Genomic DNA, 12,515 nt, shown 5'->3' on the forward strand with positions numbered 1-12,515 from the left:
ACTTATTATGTATCACTTGATAAAGCAAAAAAAAAAAAATCACAAGAATGAAAATAAAAATCTACAGCCTTTAAAGCTATTCAGACTTTAGAAGAGGAGAATGCAGCAATTACAAAGCTATGTAGAAACATGATACTAATCCTTTCTTCAGGGATTAGAAAAAGAAATTAACAAGGCAAAAATCTCACTACTCTCTTGGTGAAAGTTTTTAATTACTTCATAATGTAACCTGTTCTAGTGAGCATTTAATTATTATTAAATGCTAACAACCCATATGTGTTGGTGATGTTTCCCCACCTCTAAATATCATATTTTAATGCTCCTGAAAATATTTTTAAACCAAAATCTCAACTACAATATCAGTTGATTGGGTTCAAGTTGAGAAAGGATGATTATTGCTATTTTATACTATTATTCTTTTAAGATATATTTGGACTCCTGAAAAAGATCAGATTCTCACTAAACTACATTGAAAGGAAAACTCATTGCTGACTCATATTCTGAAAAATAAGGAATAGTAAGTTGCTTTAGGTTGATTGATAATGTTGGAAATGCTCAAATGGAACACAAATGAAATAGTTGACATTATTCAGAGCATAAATAAATAAACAGCATAGTAAAATTATTATATCCAGAGTTAGATTCAAACACTACAGAAACAATTAATATTATCTTAAAGAGTTTACATATTCTATTTAATATTGCTCTATTTATTGAGCAGAGCACAGATTTATGCCAGGTCCTTTTAATATATGTCCTTACTTCAAAGATGAGCAAGCCACAAACTCGAATCCAGTCTAATAGAAATGACTTTGATCCTAAGAATATAATTTCAATGTCATGAATCAAAGGGTATGTATATGTTATTGTTCTTCCAGCATTTTTTTTCTTCTACAAAATGAGCCTTGCTAGTATCTGTCTACTCATGTGATCTAATCATTTAGCCTGGAGAGTTAAGGAAACGTTTCACATGATAGAAACAGTGAGGAAATTCACTCCTAATAAATATTTTGGGGAGCATGTATTATTTTAAAGTGTTTTACTTTGGAGAATTAAATCAGATAATATAAATTCTTAGGTGCTCTATATGAGCATTTATGCTTGATATGGTCCTCTATTATTTAAAATCATTTCAAGTGTATTTATGAAGCAAAGTTCCATAGTAAGGCATATTGATAACAGCCCCTATTTTCTTTGAATGAATATGGGAAGGTCCTCTATGGTATAATAAGATTGCACAGGCCACTACACAAGAAAAGAACAGACTTCTGAGACACATCACCTGCAAATTCTAGATCTAAAAGAAAATCCTGAAAAGGCCAAGCAACTCCATTTTTTCAAAGAAATTCAGACTGATCTGAGATTCAGTATGATCGTAAGAATTACCTAACAAGTTAATATGGATAACTCATAAAAATTTGCTAGTTTTTACCCTTGACAAAGCAAATAAATGATTGGTAAAGTTATATATAAAGCAGAAATGGTTGTCCAAATGACTTCGTGGAATTCTACTCTGTATGCTTGCTTTGTGGATTCTAAACCTTTTTGCTTAAACCTGTTTTATTGTTTCAAAAAATTTGCAGTGAAAATTAATTTAGAAAAATAATTTAATGTGCTAATATAAAATTTTGAGGATTTTCTTCACAACTTGTTTTGCTTAGCAATTCAATTCCATGAATACTTCGGGTTAAAATTGACCTTGACATTTATCTAAAGATATTAGATCATTTTTAGGTTTATACTGAAGTAGGATTAAAATAGTTCTGCAGTAACCTTTACAAAAAAGTTTATAAATTTATTTTGAATTATATAAGCAAGATACTCAATTTACCAAATAAGTATCTACCTGCTGCAATTACAACTGATTAACAGGGAGCCCCAGGCAATGCATACTATCCTGAGCTTCTACTACAAATGGAAGCAGGCATTCGGTCACCAGTTACGTGTGGGTAAAATGTTACATGATTAGCATGAAGTGTGGCACACTTTCATTGAAAGCTATTACCATGCTCATTCTGGCTATTGGAATTCTCCTTGTATAGTTTGTTTTTCATTGTAACATAGTCTTATTTTATTTTCTGTTATTTCTTATTTAATTCCTATGAGAACATTTCACTTTAGCATTCTAAATCTAGTTTTCAAAGTAAACACAATATTAAAAATTGGAAATAAATTTAGGTTTAAAAATATTTGAGGAAAAAATCTGAGAAATCCAGTCATGCTAGCATTAAATGTTTGACAAGTATAACTTCCATTAATATTCAAATACAAAATAAAAATGAACTGCCACAATACTTTTGCACATTGACAACAAATAATTGTTTGGAAGAAACCAGTTTGTTTGTCTTGTTAAGGAGATAAAATTTGCACAATAGATGGTATAGCTTTAAGTGATATTATTTTCAAAATATTTTTGTGGTTATTACCATACTGCAACATCATTTTTAAACTAAAAATTTTGTATGAAATAAAACTTTCAGCTCTTAACATGAATCAAAAAAAATTTTCTCACTTTCAAATAAAATTTAAATATAAAAAGAAATTGACTTTCATACCATTCAAAATTACCATATTAAATTTCAATATATCCTATGCCAAGAATTAGTAGTGTTTAAATTACTTCAATAAGTGCATCTTTTAAGAAAGAACGGACTATTGGAAATTGATACAAGATGATAATTGATCACACTTTTATAATTGCTTGTGCCACATGCCTTGTCACAAAATCAATCTGGGATTTTGGATGTCCTGTTGGAATTCAGACCATGTATATATAAGAAGAGCATATAATGGTCTGGAGAGTTGACTCAGGAGGTAGAACATCTGTGTAGTAAGCATGAGGCTTTGAGTTCAAACACCCAGTACTGAAAAAAAAACAGTACATATCAACAATATAACAACAATATAGAAGACAAACTATAAACAACTGTTATGACTACATCAGTGCATTCCAGCAGAATATCAGTCCTGCTCATACATTCAATACAAACATGTTTTTATGAAATTATCATGTAAATATACCTCTTATTTTAATTAGACATGTTCATAGTTTGCTGACACTTCAACTGACTGGTGTTAACGTTTTCAAGGCTTTAATTAACAAGTATAACAGGGCTTACTGGATGCTGTAATGAAGTAGAACATGGTTTTATGTATCTGTTTTAATACCCCAATATTATCTGAGAGCCATATTTTATATAAAAATTAAATATCTGTCCCAATCAAATAATGTCACATTGACTTCATTAGGATTCATGAAGTTTCATAGCTAAAGCATAAATGGGACTATATATTCATTAAAACACATTTCTTAGTTGTTATAATTAGATCTATTATTTTGTACCTACACTGTAATGGAGTAACAAGCACAAATATACATTTGTAAATGAGTGCAATTTCAGGTCCAGGTCAAGAGAAAATCATTTTGTGTGGAATTGCAGAACAAAACAAAATAAATTCACCATTTATTGGTTATTTATTACAGGTCTGACATTCACCTGAATTATCTCACTTAAATTTCATTGTGAAAACAACTACATAATAGCAAGACCCATGATTTACAGAGGGAAATGTGCATTTAGGAAAGAAACATCATTACTTAAAGGAAGATCCAGCATCTGAATCCCAGGTAGTCTTTTTCCTAAAAATGTTCTTTCCACCTCTATATCTTTGTAATAATTGTTTTCAAATTTTATTTTAATCTAAACTTGAGTGCTACTTCATGAATTTCCATGTGATTTACCATACAGTGATATTATCATTACTTAACCAATGCTATGATAATTGGGTTTAAATACTAGCCTTAATAACTGATGGTAACCATGTAAATAATAGTTATTTTTCTTTTCCTATTTGTAATAGTCTGCTTTCTATTATGATAATTTATATGTGTGATTAATATTCTTAGATTAGATTGACATTTCTATTTATTTATTCATTCCTGCTTTCAATAAATGCTAATTGAACTTCCACTCTGTGCCTTGCCCTGTTCTTGCTGCTGCAAGATGCAGTAGTGAAACAAACTGACCAAGTCTTCCTAATGCAACAGACATTCTAGTCAGGATAGAAGGACAATGAAAAATTAATATAAGATGAACACAATAATGATAAAGAATACAGAGACAAATGAAGCTGGATACGGGAAATTGGATAGTCTGTTTTTGAAAGTATTGCTCTATTATTTAGTGAAATCCAGACCCAGAGAGTCTGACTGATAAAGAACATTTCAGTAGAGCCCTAAATAAAAAGTTAGGAGTAGAGCCACCCAGAGTTCCAGAACAAGAAAGAAAACATCAAGAGTAAATATAGCTTTGCAACCCTTATAGTACCGAACTTTACAGTACCTTACAGTACTCACATAGAAAGTATTAAAACTATAAATGAAAGGGATGACATGAAATACATGCTCCTTACCTGCTTCCTCCAGATTTCTTGCAGCCTTTATCTTACAGATTTCATTGATTTGAAGTCATCATGTTAAAATAGAAAATTCCTTGATTTTAGGGCTAGAAAATTTAGTTTGGGCTTCAGGCTCCCTGTTGCACTATTTCTGTGGCCTTGGGAAAGTCAATTTATACTTATTAAGCTTTCTTCTAAGGAAATCTGTGGACATCTGTACTTGCCTTCTGACTTTTATACAGATAGACTTCAGACCATTTTAAATTCAAATACTTATTTAAATCACCTAAAGAGTAATTTCTTAAGCAAATGTCTTGATTACTCACACTTTCTGAAATAGGGATTAGGACACCCGAGCAGTTATTGTAAAGCTAGAGACTGGGTATCTTTTGTCTACTATGAAGAAACTCCCTCCTGGGATGAAAGAGAACAGTGGAGGGGGTAAATACAAGTATGGTATGGTTGATGCATTGTAAGAACCTTTGTAAATCCTACAATGTACCCCCACATGCACAACAACAATAAAAAAAAAAAGAAATTTCCTCTCACAGATTATAAAAGAGGATTGAAATTTGTTGCAATGGGACAATAGGATGCTGGAAGTATTACACCAAGCTAGACTGCTTATCTTATTAATGACTCAAGTCTCAGAAGGAGAAAATGGTGGCCTGGCTTGCTCTAAAAGTGATCTATTATTGGGATGTAATGGATCACATCTATGATAGGCCAAGGTGTGTATTTTCCGTGAGCTAGAGTGAATGCTAGAAGAGTGGTCCTGGATTGTTTTCTATTCTGCATAACACAAAACAGAAAAATTCTTCCTTGTTCCCTAGAATTCCTTCTAGGTGAAGGTGCACCTGCTATCACAATATGTCTTGTCTCCTCTACTCATTCAGCATTTCAGCTTTGCGAAATCATTTCGACTTAATAGGATTATGATTTGTGATTAAGAATAGTTTTCTTGGAAGTAAGCTGCCTGCAAGAAGCCCAGGTCTTTCTTCTCTGTCTTCTCTATTTTACATAGGCAGGGCCTGCCCTGAAGAGGCTCCATCCAGAACACAAACTCTTAACAAATTTCAGCTGTGTCTGTTACTTGGATTGATATTTGAGTCACTGAAATGAGACTTTCTTGAACCTAAAGTAACCAGTGCACTCTCTAAATGATTTGATAAGTTACAACATGATCCCTTCTCCTGAGGAGTGGAAAGTAGCATCCTGTCTTCTCCTGCCTCCAAATATGCTAGAATTTTTGAGGAGAGTAAAAGTTGCTTTCTTTTGCATCCTATTGATTTTTATTTTTAAGTGAATCAGTTATAGTAAATTTTACTACTATATTTCATGTGATTAAGTGTAACAAGTAGTGAAAAAGAGTGCCAGAACACATTTGGACAATGGGGAAATTAAGTCAGTTTTTGTGGAACAATAAAATGAAGTTATACACTTATTTCTTTTTAAGAACACATCATTAAATTTTCTACAGAGACTATTTTGAATTGCAATTTAGAGTCCGCATTAATGAGGAAAATCATATAAGTATTTTCATTAAGCAGAATCAGAGTGACAGTGCACTTGTTTTAGTATTACAAGCAAGTCTTTGAAGTTTAATATGAATTAAGCAAGAGATGAAAGGTCTGATTTACTCTCAACATACATCCCCTGACATCTCTGGATGTCACTTGTTAAGCAGAGGCTCTGAAGCTATACCATATATTAGCTCTTCCAAGTGTAAAATGAAAATAAAAATGCCACCTCCTATATAAGGCTGTTGAGATAGAGAAGTCTTGCATACAAGAAATTTTGACCTTCCTATTATTGCTTATACTTTCTCTTCAACAAAATTAGAGATAAGGGCAAAATAGTTTCTGCTGGGTATTGAGGGGATGGGGGGAGGGGGAGGGGGCGGAGTGGGTGGTATGGGAGGGAGTGGGAACAGGGGGGAGAAATGACCCAAGCCTTGTATGCACATATGAATAATAAAACAACAACAAAAAAAGAAATTTTGAATGTGAATGATTTTAAAACAAAAATACTGCTGTTATGTTTATTAATTCTTGATTCAAAGACACGCAGCATTCTACTTCTTGCTACTTAATCTTATATTTTCTACATTTAGAATAAAACAAGCACTAAAATTCTCACTTCAAACCTTCTGTTAAATTGCATTTCTCTTACTACCAGCATGGATTTTAATATATTATGAATCTGCATGAAAATCAAATTAATAAACATGTTTCAATTAAATATCTAGTGCATTGTGACCCTTAAGGATGGCATTTCAATAACTTAAACATCAAGCAAATTATATATCTTATTCATATGCAAGAGTAAGATATTTTTGAATAAATTTAAGAAATAGGTGCCTATTTTATGTTAAAAATCATTGAAATGTTGGAGATGAAAGAGACGCTTATGAAAATAACAAGTGCTTTTCTAAAACATATGTGGAACCACCTGTATATGAATGTGCATTTTAAAGATGCATTATCTAAGGAGAAGATTTGAAAAAGACATTTAGAAAATTGTGATAAAAGATACTATGAAATTGAGGTTAAAACACTGGTAGTTTACAAGATGAGAACATTTTATACTTCATACTTTATAAAAGTAATTATCACACATTGTCAATATATGGGTGGGAGAGAAGGGAATACTTGTGAAACAATTATCTGGCCCATAAAAAGAACCAAGTTAATTCTGTGCACGATAACACATAACTCATAAAAATTTAGGCTATTAAGAAAAACAAAATACATGTTTTTCTTTCTACTCATTTAACTATTAGGTTTACAGAGAACTTTATAATCTAATAAAACAGAAAGAATACATTTTTTTACTCTCTCATGGGAAGTCAAGAAAATGAAGGATGGAGACTGAGTAAGTTAGGTTTATTTCTTCTGGGTAAGTGATTAATATTTGCTATGACCAGTGTCCTGCACTGAAGATAAGTCAGAGGCAGAATATACTGCTTATTCTTGGTTGCCTATGGAACCTCCATTTTTTTCCTTGGTCCTTAACATTTAGACAAGCGTTTACCCTTCTTCCACCATTCATGAGCCTATATGGAAGCTAAGTCTACTTTCCAGTACCAACTCTTGTCCTTACTCTTCTTCATACATAGTCTCATTTGTTAAGCCCACTGCTGTGTGTTAGCCCTGTCAATCAACTGCAAATGAAGGAGCCCAAGCATTTTGAATATAGGATCTATGCTCTATCACTATGCTATATAGTCTCTGTCATAAGAAAATGCGTAAAACAGAAAGAAAAACTCACCACATTTTGGAAATAAACAGGTACCTCTACTCACTCTAACATGACCAAAAAACAAAACTATCTATAGTTGATTTTCTTAAGCAAGAGTGCTCAATATTTAAAAGACTGTATCATTTTACTTTCATTATTTGCAATTATAAATATTTACATGACTTCTCTCATTTTGAAGTGTATTTTCGTTGTGAACTCTAAGAAAATCTATAAAATAGGGAAGTAGTTTCATGTTTTCCCTTCCTACTCTCTTTTCCAATACTCAATCCCTCAGTAGCCTCCCTCTCCCCACTTGTCAATTAAAGTTCTCATTCTTCCTGTCCAGGGCTCAAACCTCTAGAGCAGAAATGCCTCCAGTCAGTTCTTTACCAAATCTCTCTCCACTACAACTGTGTTTACGTTCCCTAGATCAGGGTCCTATAACCAGTTTAAGGATAGGAATATCATAGCTCAGCCACAGTAGTTGGATAATGTGCTGCTCCATACATTTGCTCATTTAATCAGAAAACATTTGTTTAATTTCTACATGGCAGAGATGTAGAACTGGTGCTATTCTTCAAGGATTTATCTTATTTATTGAGTACATGGAATGCCTGTTCAAATAAATATTTCACACTAACAAATCTGTGGGAAAGGCTTTCCATAGCTAAGATTTCAGCTATAGTTTTGTAGAACTTAAAAGGGAGAGATAGTACATTTTCATAATTTGGCATTTTAATAGAGATCTGTAGAAGGTTTAAGGACAAAACTTTAAACTTTAATATGTGTTTGCTTCAATTTACTTATGTATTTTTTTCTTTCATATTTAGCAATGTCAGTTATAGAACTTTTTTCATAATAGACTTCAGAATAAGGGAACCTACTTAAGCCTTTTAGGGATAAAAGCATGATGCTGTACTATTTCTACTTTTTAACCACTGTCTTTGACAATTGCTTGCTTATGACAGATTTACCAAGTGAGGGGGAGTATGGCTGTCCATCTCAGAATGGCAGACACTCAAGTTGTCTGCTAATCTAAGTTGTGTTATTCAGTGTTTCATTTGCTAAAACACCTGACACAATCAACTTAAAATGAGAAAGGTTATTTTGGCTCATGGTTTTACAGATTCCAGTTCATGATCAGGTGGCCCCGTTGCAATTAGGTCTTTTGTGGAGGTTCTGGCATGACAAGTATGGTGAAACAAAACTACTCACCTCATGTCCTGGTAGCAAAAAGAGAAGTGAGCAAGAGGAAGTGGGCAGGAACTTTATTTTCTTCACGGACATGCCCCTAAACATCTAACAGCCTCCCACTTTATCTCTTCTTTCAGGTTTCCACCACCTCCCAACAGTGTCACCTTGGAAATCAATCTATAGGTGAAATTTCAAATTACAGCACACACTATATATAAAACAATAGATTTCATGTCATTTTAAACTATGAGCCTCCCCTTAACTGTGCTACTACTTTTCTTTTATAAATACTAATAACAACTTTTCAAGATTCAGTATCTTTCAGATTTTGATGATTTCTGATCCTAATAAGTAACTTTAGTAAAACAAATAAAAATGAATCTGTACATTGAAAGAAGGACTTTAGCAAAGGTAGCTTAATGTGAATAATTATACTCTGGAATGTTTGCTTATACATATAGTTATAAGTTTCCTTAACTATCATAGTTTTTAGAGATTTATTCTTTAGTCATATGTTCATATGCATATGATCACTTACTTAATGAAAAAAAATACTTGATCTGAAAAGCCTACAAGAAGGTTGATTGAAATAAGCTAAAGATGTTTTCTATAAAATATATTTGGTCTTTCTTCAACAAAATTGGAGGAAAGGGCCAAACAGGTTCTGCCTGGAAGTGAGGGGGTAGGAAGGGCAGGGGGCAGGGGGAAGAAATAACTTAAACAATGTATGCATATATAAATAAATGAGGAAAAAACATATTTCTTCTCAAAGGCATATTGATTTTGACAAATAGAATGTAGTCCTTACACTTGGCTTCAAGATAATTTTGAATTTTCTTTGTGAATTTTCTACACCTGAATCAGGGCCAGCACATTATATACAAGTCTATAGTGTCTTATGAGTGTGTAGTCCCCCAGGGTATGGTTTATACAGTGACCAGGTTCATTGTCTAATATATAGAGATCCTCAGTCTCACTAGTAAACAGGACAATATGCGTTAAAGCAACAAGATACCATTTGTTTTAATCCACTTGGCAAAATCAGTGACCAATATAAGAAAAAAGAGGTGTAATGCAGAACACCATACACAAAACAATGGATAGCCATACAGGTAAATAAGTGAGCATAAGGTGAACTAGAGGAATGTATCTCAAATATCAGAGTGAGTATCTATGTTAAGAAAACTAATAGGACTGAGGTTCATGACAAGTGGAGAAAACAAACAAGAGTCATGAATAGATCAATAATGGTAATATGCCATAAACTGAATAGTAGTGACTCAATTTTTTTGCAGCTAAGATTAAAAGAAAAATATAATTAAAATAACAGATAATTGTAGAAAATGTAAATTAATTTATAGCAACAAAAGCAGATAAGCAATTGCCTAGAGGGACACGGGGGCAAGAGAAGGGATTACAAAAAGGCACAAAGATACTTTGGGGAGTGTTATCTTGACTGCGGTACAATTTCACAGCTATATAAATGTAAAACTTACCAAATCATACACTTTAAACATACATAGTTTATTGTAAGGATATTATACCTCAAAAAAGCTTGTTAAGTTACATTAAAAACCTACCTAGATATTAAAAAAAAAAAAAAGATAATTTTGAGTATACAAAAAGGAAAGCAGCCTAGCTTTCCTCTAGTGGTCTTAGTCACCAGCTGGATAAAACTCTACACTATATGTTCTCTAAGCAAAGATTACAGAATAAAGAACCTTAATCCCCTAACAACATCCAGATTCTCATGAATTAATTCATTAGTTCATAAATAAATTACATCCTCAAATCTCTACCTAAACTAATGTGCAGTCATTCATTTTCATTGCTTTGAGTTTCTGAGTGTTAGTTCATATTTCTTTAATTACTAATCAGCAACATCAATAAGAAACACATTATATTCATCAGGAGGCAGGGACAATGAAGTAGAGCTTTAAGAGCTAAATAGGTATTTTCTCTCTCTCTCTCAGACACACACACACACATACACAAACACACACACACATAACACTATTTTGAAGATGTTTTGTCTATCAAAGGTAATTAACATCTATTCAGTTATAACATGCTGTAACTGCAATGATTCTTCTATCAACCATGGATGTATGATGCCATATAGTTTACTAGTACAAAGAACACAAGACATTAATATATTCCCAGGAAGTAAAAATCATTACTGGGAAAAAAACGGAACTAAATTTCATGTTTTCTTAGATTATAAATCAACAATTAAATGGCTCTGTATTTAATATAAAGTTACTAGTTATTTTTAAATTCTCCTTTTGCATTTATGTAAGATTTTTAAAAATGAGGATTTCAGATTCAATTTAGCTACCCACAAAAGTGATTATTTTTATTTTGAACTTAACATACTCAATAAACAGATATTTTCTAGAAGTTTCCTGAAATTTTCCACTGAAATTGAAGTTTAAAATTTTCCAAAAGTTAGCGTCTCAGTTCTAAGTAGAAGAAAATAAAGTGCCAATGTCAAAGGAGTTCCTTGAATGCTGTTCATATGTGCTTGTCCTAATTAAAGTTACTGCAGACATGACTCTACAAGTCATCTCTAGGGAGATCAAAATTTTTTTCCAGACTCCAGCAGCAAACACACCACACAGATAGTTTAAATTTTTATGGGCTTTAGGAGTGGTAACATGAATTTGAGTGAAATTCTGTGGATTGATTTAAATTACTGGTACAAATTTCTTATCTCCTGGTCTAGATTACTTACACACTGAAGCAAAATTCTTATAGGAAATCATGTACTGTATGTTCCCATATCATACATAAAAGGGTTTCTCTTTCCAGCTATTAAATGTAGGCTCACTGGTGTATAGAGTATTATCTTGTTCTCCTTAGTGTGAAAAGAAAGCACTGACAAAACACTGAAGGTCACATATTTTTATATGTTGTCCAATTTTTTAATGTTTAATATCTCTAGGAGTGGGTGATTACTTGTATTATCATGTTAAAAAATTAAAGAATGAAAAGAGAATCATATCAAAATGAAGAAGTCAGATTTTAAATTTTACTTTCAATTAACCATGTTGGGAGGAACAAGAACTCAACTAACATATTATTACATAAAATCACCATTCACTTGAGGCAGCAAACAGAATGTCAGGCATGTGGGGCTTCGGGCAGAAGTTATCAAATATAGTGTGCATAAATTCCACAAAGTAAACATGTTAACATGTTAGTTTTTCACATTATGCCCTTAGAAAATCTGATGGATTAGTTCTGGATAGCAATCCATAACCTAAAGTTTTCAAAAAGCTCTCCAGGGTATTTCCATGCAAGTAGTCAGGTCAATATTCCAGTATAAGTAAATTTTAAAGGAGGGTGTACTTAAGTGCTGACAAATAAGAGTAGGTTCTATAAGACAAATCAGACTTCTTTAAAGATGTAGTTGGACTGGAATCACAGAGTAAAAATAACTCACAGTTTGTATTCCTAGGCCGAAACACAACACAACACAACACAACACACACACACACACACACACACACACACACACACACACACTTCAACAAATTCTATCTCACTAGAAGATTTGCTTCCCAAAGGTGGAGACCACAAGTCCCTCATGAACTGCTGTAATCTGGTCAGCAGTTCTGCACAAGGCTTTATATGTTACTCATGATCTACATGTAGAATGAAGGAGGATTTGATGTTTTAGT

Source organism: Castor canadensis, chromosome 9, assembly GCF_047511655.1.
Source record: "Castor canadensis chromosome 9, mCasCan1.hap1v2, whole genome shotgun sequence".
Classification (NCBI taxonomy): Eukaryota; Metazoa; Chordata; class Mammalia; order Rodentia; family Castoridae; genus Castor; species Castor canadensis.